Here is an 18,458-nt window from a genome sequence, read left to right as displayed (position 1 = left end):
GGAAATATAAGGAATCACTGTCTGGTTTGTTGGGTATACAAGAGACATCATCGATAGTGTCACCCGTTATGATAATTATACCATTTTCAACTATCGTTAAGGAGGCTAGATTTAACTTATATTTTAAGTCACCCGTTATGAAAATTATACCATTTCCAACTGTCGTTAATATCCTGGGCCAGGAGTACCCAACAAACTAGACGATGATCCCTTAATTAATTACATGTACATGTATGTACTTCGAATGAATGTCCCAAACAAACCTGAGTATTTTGCTCTGCTATATATGCACAATGTCATACGTTTGATTAGATGTATTTTAACATAACTTTATAATACTCTTTTATATCAAGGAATAATAAATATTCTTATAAATTAAATTTTGAAAGATATTTATCTATCAATTACTTTTCAAATGTTTTAGAAGTATGTACGTAAAAAGCACACAAAACTTTTTATGTTATTGTATAGAGGTTGTAGATGAGCAAGTCATATTTAAATTAGGTTTTATTATTACAATGTATTTGATTATGTATAGGACTCAAGAGATGATTACGCATGTTAATTAAGTGAAATGCTTGTATCAGTAATAGAACTTGAAAATCATTCTGCACTGCTGCTATTTCTGAAAACTGATGCAGAATATCTAAATTTATTTCTTTTAAGTTTGTAATGTCTTCCTTTCTTACGTCAATTATGTATGTATGATTTTTTATGACGATATTTATTTATTTATTTATTTATCTATTTAAACTATTTGTTTATTTATTGAGAAGATTATAAGCTTTATGCAAATTGTAACGATTTATACATGTAACTATAAATTATGTATCTGAGACATTAGCACTAGTGTTCATACTTATTGCTGTAATATATTATACTAGGTATGAGTTGGTGCCTAAAACAGTATATAGATTTACATACAATTCATATACAAATTATTTAATTTTACTTAGTAGTCTTCATGTACTTTCTTTATCAATAAACAGTCAATGTAGCAAAATAAAAAATGAGAATGGAGCTTGTTCTTGCATATCGAATCAACCGAGATATAAACTCCGTATACAGATGATGAAGGTATATTGCTGCATAAGTAAGGGAAGTTGACGATAGAAATGTTAAAGTCATAACGTTTATCATAGAGCTCGGTTGCTAGATTACAATTAACATCTTTTTCAAGTAAAATTTCCAAGTATGAAACAGATGTGTCAGACTCGGGGGTATCTTTTATCTCAAGCTCAACAGGATGTATCGTATCGACTTAAGTATGGAAATAACTATTGTTAATTAATAATACGTCGTCGATACATCTAAATATCGAACTGAAGTCCACAACAAGTGTTTTCTTCTCATTTACAAGATTTTGAATAAATTCTGCAAAATAAAATCAGAAACTCGAGCATCTTTGTAACATGAACTCTACGGCACTCGTGTGTGAAATCAGAATGTTTTAACAAAATAATTTTGCGATAACAAAGGTAAGTAAATTAAGTTCCATTTTTTATTGAAAAATTAGCTGTCGATGATTTCAAACAGCCTGAATTTTAGTTTATCGTAGTGAATGGTTGTATACAGATTAGAAAAGTCGTTAATTTTTTATGTTATTAATTTTGGTAAGTTTGTGATTTCAAATTCTCCTTGGAATTTTAAAGTATCCACATCTGATTTACTTCACTTCTCGAATATTGTTGCACAGTATAACACTTTATAATAAGCGCAATTATTTTAATTTGTCTTATATAACTTCCTTTTTTTAATTTGCAATTATCATCTGCAAATGGTGTTTACGTTTTCTTAAAGTATCTACATCTGATTTACTTCACTTCTCAGGGGCGGATCCAGCATTTTTTGAAAGGGGGGGTTCCAGGGTTATGTCCCTCTACCCCCCCCCCCCTTTACACACTCTCAAGCAAAGATTCACACACACGTGTTGAAAGATTTAATGTTGTGGTAAATAATATCGTTGTTTACATCCTTTTTCTTTGAAAGGGTACCCCAAGTCCGAATAAAAAGACTCATTTCAAAAACTACTGAAGCCTTATAAAATTGAATGGATCTGCAGCATTTCCGAATAAGAGTAAAAAGAATTTTCATGAAAAATATTTGCCAAATATTCAGTATATGTTCGTTTATACATCTCGTGCAAGACTCTTTTTTAAATAATTGTCATATACCATTTACTTATTCGAACATTTAATTGTATGAAAAGTCAATAATATTTCTTATATTATCTTGTTTACTTGTCTTTCTTCCTGTTAGTTCATAAATATTAATAAACAGATGTACTCAGTATCTGTATCAAAATACAGAATGAACAGTGATCGGTCTCAAAAGAAAAACGTATCCTTGAAAGTTCCGGTGCCTAGGAGAAGTAAGCATCCCCAGTGACAGGTCACACCTGCTGACCCGCAGTGAGCCTACGAAACTGAAGCTCACTGAAATTAATTAATTCTCTGCTCTTCCATCCGTTTTTCTCAGACTAGCCAGCTAAAGATCTATGTACAGTTCCAAATCAATTAATCTAAAGAATTTGAATTATCATTTTATTTTATTTTTGAGTTGTTTGCTATAGCAGCCTTTACAGTTACCTAATTTCAGAATCAATAGAGCATGAAAGCCAATTAAATTTGCAACATCAACATAATTTTTTTTTCGTTCTGAGCACTTTTGGATGCCACCAATGGAGACAATTAGGGAGAAATTTTTGAAATTGAACTTCCTGTCTTTCAAACTGAAAATCTCAGGTTGATATTTTGAAACAAACATTTGTGATATCAGTCTGGGATGTTATTGGTTATACCATTTAGTTAAATACTACAAAATTCAGTGTGTCTGCTTCTTCGCTGATGACACTGGAAAAAGATATGCATGCCTACTTTAATATTATCATTCAATGCATTTTTTGTTAATGTACACTGTACATATTCGATGAAAGCATGCTAACCGCTTTTCAGTACTTTCAGTACTTTGATTTTAATTTGCAATTATCAGCTGCAAATGGTGTTTATTCAAAAACCAAAAAGCTTTTACAACTAACGAACAATTTTTTGAAAAGAAGCAATCATTTAACAAAAAATTATTTATCGTCAACATTTCACGAAATTCTGTATTCAAAATAATGACTTTAATTGTTATTAGATATAATCATATTGCTTGTTATGTCGATATTTTCAAACTGAATTGTCGACGAATTTCTTTCGATTTTCGATTGTCTGGTAATGTCATGGAGCGTGAGGGTGGGCTCGGTTGTAAGGGGACGCATATTCCACCATGGTACCTTATCTCATTTTTGATGTTTCGAGGTCTGCTCATCGTCTGCTTTCCATTAGTGATGTTCAAATGGATTTTTAAAGCCCAATAGATGTTCGTTTTAAGCATATTTCATACATATACAGTCATTTTGTAAAAATTAAAGAAGCAGTATTAACATGAAGACTTTATAAGGGTTTTATGTCAATATGAAAGTAAAAATGACCAAAAAAGGAAAATCTTACTTAGAAGACATTCCTAGAGGATTCCAACCACAAGACAACATCATTAAATACACAACATGGCTAATGAGTCAATCAAGTTAAAGGGGCATGGACACAGTTTCAGCTAAAATTTCAAAATTTATTTTTCCATTTTTACAAATATTTAAATAGGGTTTTTCTAATGATAATCAAAAATTTGAACGTCAGTTGTTGCGATATAAGACAGATTTAGAGCTCCAAATCTTTGTTATGTAAAAAAGGTCCGTGTCATGTTTTTGTTTACATAGGTTAATATACTAATATATGTTTGTTCAAAGTAGATAATTTCAACAAAAAAGTTAATTTTAAATACTATTCGACAGTTTTCATTGATTTTCTGAATTCATTTTGTTATAAATATGATATTTTCTATTTTGTAAACAAAAACAAGGCACGAGCCTTGTTTACATTATGAAGAACTTTAAGTTCTGTATCTCGTATGTTAATCAACAAATGATGTTAAAATTTTTGCTAATCATTAGATGGGGCTATAGGTAGGAACTGTTAACATTAAAATTGGTTAATAAAATTCAGTTGAAACTGTGTCCATGCCCTGTGGCAACGCACTTTGAAAAAATTACGCACTTTGAAAAAAATTTCAAAGTGCGTTAAAATTGGGACAAAATTAACGCACTTTGAAGATTTTTTTTCAAAGTGCGTTAAATTTGGGACCAACTCAACGCACTTTGAAAAATTTTTTCAAAGTGCGTTAAAAGTTTACATCAATATATTTTACCATGGAGACACCTAAAGCACTTTGAAAAAGAAAATATGTAAAAAAAAAATTCTGAACTAAATTTTAGTTAGGGAAAGCATTGTTACAACGCACTTTGAAAAGTTACGCACTTTGAAAAAATTTTTCAAAGTTCGTTAAATTTAGGACAAAATCAACGCACTTTGAAAAAATAAAATTTCTTTTCAAAGTGTGTTGATATCGACCATGTTAACGCACTTTGAAAAAAAATGTGTATGGCTTTGTCAATATTATTGAAAATCTCAGGTATGATAAATGATTGAACCTGTTGGATAATTTTTCGGTGTCAAGGTCACTTCAGGGTGTGAAAGTGAGTGATATTGATTTTTCCATACTTTGAAATTTTTTTCTCTCTTAAATTTTTTACTGTGCTTATTTTTTTCCAGTTTGCATGCATTTTATGTAAACTATAATTTATTGAAAGTTTTCAACGTCACACAAGTTATGCAAATACATATATTTGGGTGTAGTATAGGCATCAGTACCAATGGGGGGGGGGGGGTAGTTACACCAATAATTTGCAAAGATTTGCATAATATAGACATTAAAAGTTGGTTGAAGCTTAACTCGGGGGGTCCACTTTCTAATTCCTACCGAAAGCTAAGTATAAGAAAAAAAGAGTTGGGCTGAGAGACCTTCTATATACTTCTCCTTGTTCTCAATGAGGGTAAATCAATACATGAAAAAAGTTTTAATTTACATGTATTACGCATTGCTTCTCTCAGTTACTAAAATCTAAGTCTAGAGTATTTGTTTCATACATATTATTTTCAAAGTGCGTTAAATGTCCACATGGTAAAAAATGTTAATGTACACTCTTAACGCACTTTGAAATTTTTTTTCAAAGTGCGTTGATTTTGTCCTAATTTTAACGCAGTTTGAAAAAAATTTTAAAAGTGCGTAATTTTTTCAAAGTGCGTTGCCACAAAGCATTGATTTTTATTTATCTATCGAAAAACTTATACTCCCGTCGAGAAGAGCAGAAGACGGGAAAAGGATCTCTCAGCCGAACTCTTTACCTTTCCATTATATAAGCGTCGGTAACAAATAAAACGGGAGAGGGGAGTAATAAACCCAATTCAAAAGAAGGGTAAGCCGCATTTTCAGTGCCAATACGATGTATATTTTTTCCAAAATAAGTCGGGGGGGGGGGGTCAGCCCCCTCCCCTTGTCCGGCCTTCGCCCGGTTTCGATGCCTATGCTATTCCCTTAACATGTAAGGGGTGTTAAGAAAGTTCGTTCCATGATGAAATATTTTCAAAAATTTCAAGGTAGTGCTTAACTAAAAACAAGAATTAACAAGTCTGAAAATATCAGAAGAGTATCCTTTAGATTTGTAGCAGTTCATTTCTAGCAAGAAGTCATGGGGTTTTTTTCCCATATGAAAATATATGTGATATCTTTAAAGCACTCTTAATGATAGAAATGCTGGTCAATTTAAGTGAAAATCAAGGAAAAAATTACTTTTCTTTCATCATAGCATATCTTGCGTCAGACAAGATGTAACAGCGAAAGATCACTTTTTAAAACAATAGGTTTGTCATGTTGAAATTTTCTACCGATTTGATTATTTTTGCACAGTATTTGAAAGTACGTTTTGACCTGTGTGCTTAATATATGTCACAAATATACGTCATCCCTAATTTTATCTGAACAGACATAATCTGTTTTAATACCTTCCCTCCCCTTATTGATTCAACAGAAGACAGTTGAAACCTTATCAGTTATAAGAATAAAGTCTGTAAACATGAAATATCAGAAATTGTATATATCTTCTCATCGTATTTCTTTTCGAAAATAAAAGAAAAATGTGGAATGAACTTTCTTAACACCCTTTATATATGTATTTACTGTACATAACTGATATGGTGTTGAAAATTTCAATGAATGAGCTAACTTTAAACAGATAAAAACTAACATTTTTTAGTACAGTAAAACGTATGAGAGAGAAAGAATTTTCATTGTTTTGAAAAATCAAATTGCCCCCTTTTTCTTAAGAAAAATGAGATGCTTTAAGTCCTTTACAACTATAGTCCCTTAAATCTCTAATTCTAAATAAAAAGAAACGACTCGAAATAATTATATTAAACAATCATCTCTCTATTTTTTCTTCTAAAAGACCCATTCACCATTATAACATTTATTAAAACCTAAAATATTTAAAACGGCAATATCTCATGTCCTGAAGTGACCTTATCATAAAAAAGTTAGCCAACCAGGATAAATTAGATATTTTATTGTAAATCTATTGAACGGCTTAAATGAACACTGAAAAAAGGCTTTTTTAATTATTCTGTTGAAAGGCCGGCTTGTATAAGACATGGATGGTGCATTTTTCATTTTCTTTTTAATCCTACATATAAGCACTGAAAAAAATCTATCTAGATTTAGTAAAATCAGCTAGTCAAAAAAAAAAATCGTATTTAATGATCTCCTTAATAAATGTTCATTCTTCTGTAATGAATTCTTTAAATGATTAATGATTCATTAACTAATAAGACTCTAATAAAGGGTTTGTACAACACGTTTTTTAGCTTTCATTAACAAATGTGTCATTAAAAATTTAATGATTCATTAGACTTAATAATTCATTAATTTAAAAATTCGTTGAAACAACCGGATCAAAGAATAAATACAAAAGTCACTTAACGTCAGCCTCAACATAATCACAACTTTTTGATAGCTTTAAAATGCCTATTATGGTAAATAATTCATATAATATATTGCTTGACCTTTGAAACATTAGAACAAATAATATTTAGTATCAATACTGGTTCGATGTCACGTACGATAATTATGTTTGGATTTAGAAACAAAAAACGAAATGAAAAAATATATGTAAGGATTGCAGGAAAAATGTAAAAATCCAAAAAGCTCCAATACTGTGAAAAATATATTATAAATTGACTTTGCGATCTTCAATTTTATGTCCAGCGCCCATAAAATTGCTTTGAAAAGCACACATATCTGATAGGAGGCAAAGACTGAGAGAATGAAAACGATGATAACATTCATTCTTTTTTGAAGACGACTACTCACTGACGAATTTCTGAGTGATTTCAATTTCAAATAATGTAATATATGACTATAACGCAAATAGGTATAAGTCCTACTAGTGCCCAAGTGTAGCCAGAATTAGATATGATTGATCCTTAGTCAGATTCAGGTCTAATTTAAGTAGAATCACAGTGCAAATAGCTAGAACGAAACTAATAAACCAAATTATAATGGAATATCGAGTGACAAATGACACTGTAAGATAATGCTTACTCCTTAGATGGTCAGATATCAATATATATCGCACTATGGATAAAAAGATCACGTGACCAAGTGAGCAATAGTTAAGAAATAAATAACAAGTTTATAAACTTCAATGGGAATTGAAGTGGGTCGGTCACGTGATCAAATCCTGTGAAGGCCGAAGGCCTTCTCAGAAGATTTGATCACGTACCGACCCACTTCAATTCCCATTGAAGTTTATAAACTTGTTATTTATTACTTATATATACATTTGAGACAGACAATTGAATATTTTCGAATTTAAATTATTGCACTAACCGTCCGTCGTAGATTTTGAAAAATGACGCAAGGTGTAAATCGGCTTGCATGGCGGTTACGCTTCAGATTCATTAAGCAAAGGAATCTATTTCGAAGGGAATATTTTGTGAAAGGCTACTTGTGATCAGTAATAGTAAACAGATTGTTGTCGGGGAATATTTTATTCGTGAAAAATGATAATCGATGCTGAAAAGACAGAAGAAACACGTCCGAAGTTTGATGATAAAAAGTTGGAGGAATTTCGGTCGCTGGAAAGGGATGGATGGATCCGATGGACTGAGTCACTTGTCCGAGCCAGTTAATTTGCAATTTGATCAAAAACATTCCACGGTTTCAGTAACTATAGTCTGTCCCACCAAGTTACTGTAAGCACTTTTCGCATAAAATCTCAAAATATATAAATACCTTGGCTTTCAACCCAGTTCCGATCGATAGATCATTTTTTTTCCAACTTTCCGCCGTTTATCCGAACCCTCGAGGTCAACCAGTGTATACACACGGCGGCAAATTCAAAGTCTACGGAGATTTAACATTGTCAAAATGGCCACCACTTCGGAAGGGGATCATCCATTGTTCGTAATTTTCCGTACGTCGTCGTCAGTAAGGAAATGACGTCACACACGTTCGGGAGTGCTCTATGGTTATCGACGTCCGAAAAACCTATAACGCCCGAGACCTCCAAGTATATATTTATACTACAAGAAATATTACTTCTTCAACAAACTTTCACACCCAGACTGAGACCCAAGGGACCAAAGATTCATAAAAGGGTTAGTCACTGCATAAAGGCAAAGAGGTATGACTCAATTCATACATAACATTTCGATAGAATAATCGAGGCTAGGCTACTGCAAATTTAGCTCAAGTAAAATTAGTTTTATAATTTATAGCCAACACGTAACATTAGAGATCAATCAAAGTAATATCACTAGGATTAAGATTTTTAAAAATTATAATTGCTGCCTTACCTTAACGTTTCACCTTAGCTTTCCTTATAAATCCAACTCCTTTACGTTTGTTAAAAAACTGTAACACACGGTCAAAATAAGTCATATTATCGTTTCTATGTCACAGTATGTGAACAAGTGATGTCCTCACATGCACATGCCACAGTATTTCTTGACTTTGTTATACTTCCAACTCTTTGAACACATAAATCCTTCGTTGATATTTTATTTTTAATCTCGGTGCAAAACAACGTTTGTTGTCTGCATCAATTAAACTACGTCACCAATGAATTTTGACCTTGCCCTTCCAAACCTTCCTGTAATGTATCGGTGTTAGGTAAATTCAGACCCAGGATATACATTTTTGTTTACCTTAAATATAACAGAATTATACCAAAATTTAAAATATTCCTATACACATAAAATTAAAATACATAACGCAAGTGTGAAGGATTATGATTTTTTAAAATATATTATAATTTTTTTCCTTTCTCTATTTCAATAAAACAATTTAACAGAAAGCCTTTTAATTTTTATGAGTTTTCAGAACAAAAATTTTCATTGCAGGAATCTGAATAGCTGCCTGGTGCAACTACAAGATAGAAAAGCACAAACATGTACATTATACATATTAAGCCATAAGTACCTGCAGATACATATATATTGAAGGTATGAAATAATGCAGGTTTCTTGAGTTTGATTTTTGAGTCCCAGCAATTTTTTTTCCTTTTGTATTTGTAAATTTTCAAAGTAAGTTTATTCATAGACAGTTCCCTAGTACGCAAACATGCATATATGCCTATATCATATACCTAGTAGTATATCAGCTCTGATACAGATGTTTTGGACTAGGTGAGACAGTGCCTTGTAAGGCCAAAAAAATAATTATCTTGTTTCCTGCTACCAGCCTGAAAAAAAATTGGGTAGGTAGGCAGGAAAATTATTTTATTTTTTAATTTCTTTTTATTTTTGATATGAACTAATACAAAACCAAATTAAACATGTCAGAAACCAATATTTTCATTACAAATTAAATTTTTCTTTTGATGCATGACTCAAGTAGTATGTTATGAAAGTCCATATTTAAAACATATACTCGGTAGTATCATAAAATACTACGAAAGACGAATAGGGCCACATAAAAAAATATTTTTATCTCGTAAAATTTTACGAGAAAAGATCTCGTTATAACAAGAAAAGATCTTGTTATTACGAATTAATTATCTCGTTATTACGAGAAAAGATCTCGTAATTACGATATAAAAATATTTTTTTATGTGGCCCTATTCGTCTTTCGTAAAATACCACTTGAATATACATTATTTTTTTTTTCAGTTTTAGAACATGGAACATGAAATTACAGAAATTCCAGATTTTTTCCAAACCTAAAAAACTGTAGGGTCAGGTGCGAAAAATTAAGGTAGGTTGGGTAACAGGAAACAAGACTATAATTTTTTGGGGCCTGAGTACAGCTGTCTCTCCCTCGGGGCTGAGATATCTCTGTCTCGGCCCATTGTCATGGTGCTGTCTCGCCCTCAAATGTCAAATCATTATTTCTGTTTATTTGTGTGAATTAAGAGTAAAATTCATATTTAAGTAAGAGATTTTATATCAAAAATTTGTCTAGATATGAACACAGATATTGCGAATTCACAGATATAGCGAGGTAACCTTGGATCCCCAGCTATGTAAATTAATGAATTCCTTAAACGGATAAAACAAATTATGGTTATAGCAAAGTATTTTCATAGGTCCCATTGACTTTTCTTTAACAGAGTTTTACTATATAAGGTTAACATTTCGACTTTCTACAAGACCTTTCTGAGAACTTCAAACAACCTTAAAGGACATTGAGAAGTTATAAACATTATCATGATAAAATAAAAACTGTTGCATGAAGAGATTTAATTTTTCAAGATTCATTTTGAGATTCTGAATTAAATTATAAATTAAAGAGTTATCCTTCTTGGCTGAGAATCCAAGTACCTTAACAGATTTTTAATAAGTCTTGTAAAATTATAAATGCTTGAACCATAAAACAGCTTTAGATTATAGGATAAACCAGTTTGTTTGCACTGTTTTCATCATTTTATTTAGTAAAATTTAACAATATTTTAAAAGATAAATGAATTGTTTGTCCTATATTTAAGGATATTAGAACAAAATAAGAAGAATAATTGTCAAGTGCCCACTGATGCTGGAGTCCATGCTGTAGAAAAGACATGAAACAGAAGTGAGAAAATGTCGACATCAGTCATCTATGAAGATGGAGATTGCCTCTATTCTAAAATTTCCGAGGAAAATGGTGTTGTCTGCCTCATCCAATGATCACTCCATTTGCAGACTACCAGGTAATCTTTGATTTTGTCAATACTTTGTGCCTGAAAAAAAATTAATGATAAAACATTTTAAATCGTCATAAAGATTTCAGTGCATAAAAAATACTTTTAAATTTGTGCAAAGTGAAATATAAAGATTAGGGATGTCAACGAATATTCGAATATTCGAATATTCATTCGATGAGTTGATATTCGAATACAAATTTGAGATTTGAATATTCGGTTTTTTTTAGTAGAAAAGAGAAAAATCTGACAAGTTTTATTTGAAATTGAATGAAGTTTGTACAGTTGACATGAATATGATTTGATTTAAAAAAAAATTAAAAGACAGTCCTAGGATTACTGTAAAAGTGTGAAGAGTGTAATTATTGGAATAAATTAGTCTTTGATCATTTAATCAGTGGTATAACGGTACATGTACCAAGTACTTACAATCAGTTTATAATGTTGTAAGGACACAGTTTTACAAAAAAAAAACACATGGATCCTTTGTTTATGTATATATCATTAAAAATAAATATCGGGAAATTACTTCACAAAAATTAATTGATTTTAATTGTTCTTCAGTAGATAATTGTTTAAATTGGTATAAATTGGAGTAAGTAGTGTAGACTTTGGTAGGACGATCATTTAATTTGGAAAATACTAAAGAAGCTTTTGAATTTGCAAAAAAAATCATTACATTTTAGATGTACACTCTTCATATACTCTGTACAATTTTAAAAATTTTATGAGTTTGCATTTACAATACTCTACGTAAAATTAATTCCAAAATAATGACTTTCCACATATACTGGCTGACAGGAGAGTTAAAATATATACTTTATAATGCAAAATGTATTTATTTTATCGAATATTCGAATATATTCGAATACTCCTATCGAATATTCGAATATCAATTATTGACAATTTTGACATCCCTAATAAAGATCCAATAAAAATTCAGATTGTGCTCATCATATTAATATGAATTGTTTACTTATCAAAAATACATATACTTGGTCAATTCTCATTTTCAGGTTTCAATCTGAAGTATACATAGGAAGAGCAAAATCTTTCTCATTCATATGATATACAATGTAAACACAACCTGTGATCCAGAAAAATGTCCTGATTGTTTAGTCCAACATAAGATGGATTTCAATTTGACACGTTATTCTGAGAAATTGAGTGAACAGTGCAGGCATGTCTTTGTTTCAATATCTCGACTCTGCATGGTCATCAAAACTTTGGACTCTTGTGATTTATTCATCCTATAAAAACATAATTTTGTAAGCAATAAAAGTATAATCAAATATTCTATGCTTCAGTTATAATTACATTTTTTTTTTATCAATGTTTGTTTATTCTTTCAAATGGTGAGATAGTGCAGTATTACAGGTGCTTAGACACAGATTTGCAGTTAATATTTTCTCAAATTTTCTGTAAAATATCAACTTATATAACAAGAGGCTCATGAGCCACATCACTTATAATTACCTGAATAGCTTTGATGATGCAGTTCTTTACCAGATTTCCCCCTTGTTATACCTTTTGTGACCCAACCTAACCCCTGGGGTCATAATTTGAACAATTTAAAATCTACACTATCCCACAATGATTTTGCAAAAGTTTCAGTTTTGCTTGCCTAGTACTGGTAATGTCAAAGAAGAAGATTTTTATAGATTTTTCTTGTATATTTCAATGTAAAAGTTGGGTTCCCTATTGTGGTCCCACCCCACCCCAAGGGTCATAATTTAAATAATTTAGAATCTACACTACCCCAGGATGCTTCTGCATAAGTTTCAACTTTTCTGGCCAGTGGTTCTTTGGAAGAAGATTACGAATGATGAGGGAAAAATGTAACATGTATTCACATCTGACAGGTGCTGAGCTTCAACAAATCATTCTCAATACATGTATTTAAAAGAGACGGGATATTTTGAAGACCTTTGAATATTATATATAGTAAACTTACTGCCTTTGTTATGCAAATCATCTTTACTTCAGTCAGGGTTTCTGGTCTGCTTCTCTCCTTATAATGCAGTGGCTAAATCAAGCTTAACATTGCTGAAAGAAGAGAAAGTGTTATAAAAGAGTACAGGACATCAATATCATTACAAACTAAAGTGTTCCAAGGAACACATATGTCACCTGCTTTTAGCTTCTTTAAAGATGTATCTATAAAATCTAAGAGTGGTCAGCTATTTTTATGCTACTAGCATATACAGAATGCAACCCTCAACTGAATAATTAAGTTGAAATCATCATAAATAATTATTTATCATTTTACATGTGTTACATGTTTCAAAGCAATTGTCACATTGCACAATCCACTTTGTGAGATTCCATCCCAATGTATTTTCATAATATTAAGATATCAGTTTTTGTGGTTTACTGAATATCATATAGTTTAAAAGAACAGTTTTATGAGCTCATAAACATGTATAAAATTAATGTTAATTACATCACTCAATATTTAAAAAAGTCTTTAGTTAATTTAAAGTTTCTGGGGTATCTTTGTAAAGTAGGTCAAAGTTCAAGTCAACCAAATACAGTACTAGAAAATAAGGGCAACAATATAAACAAATTTCTTTGATGTACTCAGACTGACCCATCAAAAATACCCCAACCCAATCATTTTTTCAGCACTTTGAATTTTTGATTTAAAAAAAAATTGTTTTATTTATTAGAAATAGATACTGTTTCCTTTTAAAATTGTGGTATGTGATTTCTATTGGATGCTTTTAGATTAATAATTTTTTAACAATATATATTTCATCTGTCTAGATATCCAGTGTGTATTGAAAATATTAATAAATTTCTGTCAAGTCTGGAATTTTTTAATGACACTTTGATATCAATTTGATCAATATTATTAAGCCAAAAAAGATACGTACCTACCCACCTTGAAAAATGTGTGTCAGGGTACATCAAACAAAAATATTTTAATTATGCTCTACGGTTTTTAAAAACAAGTACTTTAAATGAAAATCTTGGAATTAAGGAAACAGAAATTTTCAAATTAAGTTCACATTTGAGCAGTATAGGACTTTATAGAAAAAAACAATGCTGTTGATCGAGGCCTGCCCTCTCCCAACTCAGGATTGGGTGTTGCTAAAACGCGGAACGGAAAGCGGAACGGAACGGAAAACGGAAAATTTTTGTCAAACAAATAACATAGATTCGATATAAATCAGATAAAAGAGCAATATTCTTGCTGTAAAAATCATTTCTGATAAAAATTTATTGTAAACTATTATATATTTATGAGTCATACACACTCTCCATGGAAAGAATGGTACTGAAAAAAATTCGACCCCCCCCCCCACACACACACGAAATAGGATTTTTGTGCTCGGGCAAAGGACATATCCCCCTTTTTCGGCTTGTCAAATTTGTTGTATGTTGGAAAATTTTTACTGACCCCCCCCCCCCTTTTCAATTTGTTTCCAATGTCAATGTATGTAAAGACAAAAATAACTAGTTATGATATTCAGATTATGCACGCAGTGTCGAATTCGCGAATCATGAAAGGGGGAGCGGCAGTTTCGGGGTCTGTTTAGGGGCCCGCAATCACATTAAAAATTGATTTATTAAACCTTATGTATAATTTGGATACAAAAAGGGGGGGGCATACCTATTACAACTTCTCAGACCTTTCCGATGAGCGGGAAAACAAACTCATTTCTTACGAGGTCATTCATATACATCCCCCCCCCCACCTAATACACACACACATGTACCACAAACAAACAAAATTTAACTTCATTGAATGCAAATATTCTGCATTATATCTACCACATGAAAGTTTTCCAAATTTGTCTATCCAGAATTTAAATATATAGAAAGCGACTCTATTCTGAATAAAATTTTAACAACCAGTGTGTATATGAGATGTTTATTCGAGCTTGCCGTAAACGTAATCTTAATAATTTTTTTTTTACATTTTATTTCTGTTTTCATGGTTCATCTAGATATCAAATATTTGATCCCCACCCAGTCATAACCTTTTTACTACGGAAATGTTCGTTCAAGTTGACATCCTCACACTTTTTGTGAATGTAATTAATGCAGTAAGATAGTGTAAAAAAAAAATAGTATTGAAAGATGTTGGAGTTGGAACTTATCCCCCTCCCAAATCAAACAATTATTTCTTTTTTGTGTTTTTGCTTGTCAAATACTTTTCAAGTTCGTTCATCCCCCCTTTTCAAATTCGATTCTAGGTGACTGCTATGTTAGCGATTTTCGTAAAAAAGAGACTGAGCATGACAAAATCAACTTGTATTTAATAGGGGGGGGGTGAATATGTACAAGATATATCGTTTATGATAAATTTTGTGTATTTTAAGCCAAAATAATATATTCCGTTTTCCGTTCCGTTCCGTTTTCCGTTCCGCGTTTTAGCAACACCCCTCAGGATTAGGTTGGTATAAAGGTAGATGAGAAAATTATTCTCAGAAAAATTACCAGTAATTATAAATTAATAATGTGTTCTCCTGAATACAAAAAAAGTTTTGAGTCATTTTAGCCAGTTGGTTGGGACAGGGCAATCAAATTTTTTTTTTTCGAGATGACCAGACTGAGAATTTGAACTCTGAATATGTGCATGACAGCTAGTATTACCGGGTAATGGAAGATTCCCTTTGATGTCACTCGGAGTTCCTCGGATGACTCGTGCCTCGCACATAACCTCGGACGTCAACGCTGATCTACCATCTTGCTGATTCAGTCATGTGATCTTATTTGAATTTCTTTTAAATGTCATACATTTGAAATCGAAGTTATTTTGTGGCATACTCAACAGTTTTTTCTTGCGTTCAAAGCCTACTAACATGAGATTGTAATCAAAACCTGTTTACGATAAAGAATTGCACAAATTAAGAAACATTTTCGAAGAACGTTATGCAGAGCGAAATATGAAATGAGTGATAAGGCAGTTTCCGGCGGAGAAATGTAAGGATCTGATGCGTATTCCTCCACTAATCACATCCGAGGTTTGAATGGAGCGGAGCGGAGTCAGCCGAGGATTGCCGATTGCTTTGATGTTACATGTATATCAATTTTATTTTAAAGTCTGTACTCAGATGAAATAATTCAGCCTATCTTAACTTCTTGTGCTGATCAAACTATTCAGACATGTTCTTCTATTTAGTTTTTCTGTTTTCCTTTCATGAATACTACATATATAATTACTTTCTCATTTAAACTGCAAGGTCAAGACAAATCATTATTTTCTGAAACAGTACGTGCATATTCATCTACTTTATGCCTAGTTCTGCTAATTAGTTCATCAATATGCATGCATGTACATAAATGACCATTATAGAACTCAATCCAAAGACTTGATGAAAAATTACATGCACATTTTAATATTATAAAAAGTTTTGAAAAATAATTCCAATGTGTCATCTATTGAAAACTGTTTTGATGTCCCCAGGGTGTTGATACTACACATAAATGAAAAAATAAAAATGCACTTTAGATCTCTAGCTTATTATTTATTTGCCAAATGCATGTAGTATGTACATGGAATGTTATAAATTGAAAATGAAAGTAGGAATAAAATTTTAAAACTTTAGTTACTAAGTTAATTAGCTGTTATATTCTTTTTGGTATTATTTCACCTAGTTGTTTAACCATATTCGTGTTCTTTTATAATCATAGAAACACCCCTTTTCATATTCCACACATGGGCTTACATTCAGACCGTTACTGAACACGAACGGTTACCATGAGCACTAACAACAGAGCTGTTGTTCTAATGTCAGCAATATCACGCGTTTTGAAATATATTTATATTCTTAGCATTTGTAGACACTTCTTTCTTGTGTGTATATAAGTTAGGAAAACAACAACAGCTGCAAAAAGTACCATAGAATATATAAACAACTTACGTTTTAAACACTGCGCCTGGCAAGCTTGCATCATCATGCCCACAGCCATTATCCACAAGTTGTACTTCGTTAGATTCGGACTATTTTCTCGTAGTTTATAATTAAATTTGTTAAATGCTGTTAAAATTTATTTTAATTCAAAGTAAAAGTTATATTATCGATAAAAGCAATTTAAATTAATTCCTTGAATTTTTAACGATTTTTTGGAAATTTACTTTGCAAAGGACGACTACTCCCTTCGAAAACTGGTTCCCGGCCCCGTAATCTAGACGCTAATGGACGAGTTTACCACGTTAAATCTCCGTAGACTTTGAATTTGCCGCCGTGTGTATACACTGGTTGACCTCGAGGGTTCGGATAAACGGCGGAAGGTTGGAAAAAAAATGATCTATCGATCGGAACTGGGTTGAAAGCCAAGGTATTTATATATTTTGAGATTTTATGCGAAAAGTGCTTACAGTAACTTGGTGGGACAGACTATAAAGGCATACTTATTGTAAAACACTGATAAACACGGAGACACTGGCGACAGTTTTACATTGAACTACAAAAACGCCGAGATGTTTGGCAGCGGTTCATGGCATGATTGCAAAGATATTTTCCAACAGATTTACACATTTATCGTGAGTAAAATTTAAAGATAAAATAAACGTTTATCATGAAAATTTAACCAAAGGTCTATCCAAAAAATAAGGATGAACGTTAGAGACTGTGCAGCTGACAAAAGTGAAGAAAAATGTAAACAAACGCTAGGTTCCTAGCTTTCTCTATGTACACAGGTTGAATCGATAGCCCAAAAACTGTATGAAATACTTGTTTACATTTAAAATAAAATAATTATCATTTAACTTGCTTATTTTATTCATTTTTATACATGAAAAGCAAGTAGAGCAGGTCACATTATAATTTATGTACCGGTAGATATTATTGCGCCGTGTGATTAGGTCACGTATTGACCTCTGACCTCTGACAAACTTCATACAGAATTGAAGATATTTTCTCTCTGTATGTTTATATAATGGAGAGATACCACAAATGTATATATTAAGTCGTATAAAATAGAAAATCGTACACATCTTTTAATGAGACCAACTGCTGATCAAAAGTAAATTTCAAGATTCGTGAAGCTACTAATGTAGCAATGTATAATCATGTAGAAGTCAGGTAATGCTAAACATCCGATGGCTGCAAATGTTGGCGTACGATACTTTTTACTGCACACAATTTTCATAAATGCGACAAAATTTCCAGTCAGTCCAAACGCTCCAATGATTAAAGTGGACACGGCTAACCATTTGAGCGTGGGTGAATCGTAGAACTCCCAAGTGAAGAAATTCAAAAGCTGGATTGATTCGTTGAGTATGAATCTTGGTAACTTCTAACAATCTTGTCATGGATTATTTCCGATACATTTAATGTTGAATTCCATACATTATTTATATATTTCTCCTCCATCTCATCAGATGTACAAT

The 18,458-nt window shown here is 31.7% G+C and overlaps 2 long non-coding RNA genes across 2 annotated transcripts; one reads left to right on the top strand and one right to left on the bottom strand.

Moving 5' to 3' along the window:
- The first annotated feature begins 8,547 nt into the window (after positions 1–8,547).
- On the top strand, positions 8,548–11,117 carry LOC134246740 (uncharacterized). The gene is made up of 4 exons (XR_009987703.1): positions 8,548–8,620; positions 9,339–9,440; positions 10,107–10,191; positions 10,922–11,117. It is a non-coding gene; the product is annotated as an uncharacterized LOC134246740 (long non-coding RNA).
- A 1,085-nt stretch (positions 11,118–12,202) lies between these two features.
- LOC134246739 (uncharacterized) lies at positions 12,203–17,113 on the bottom strand. Its single transcript, XR_009987702.1, has 3 exons — positions 16,987–17,113; positions 13,068–13,159; positions 12,203–12,363 (listed from the first exon to the last, which is right to left on the bottom strand). It is a non-coding gene; the product is annotated as an uncharacterized LOC134246739 (long non-coding RNA).
- Between the last annotated feature and the right edge of the window lie 1,345 nt (positions 17,114–18,458).

This window comes from Saccostrea cucullata, unplaced genomic scaffold (assembly GCF_032062105.1).
Source record: "Saccostrea cucullata isolate Sc308-1 unplaced genomic scaffold, CSIRO_AGI_Scuc_v1 ctg159, whole genome shotgun sequence".
Classification (NCBI taxonomy): domain Eukaryota; kingdom Metazoa; phylum Mollusca; class Bivalvia; order Ostreida; family Ostreidae; genus Saccostrea; species Saccostrea cuccullata.
This window is presented reverse-complemented; position numbering and strand designations above follow the sequence as displayed.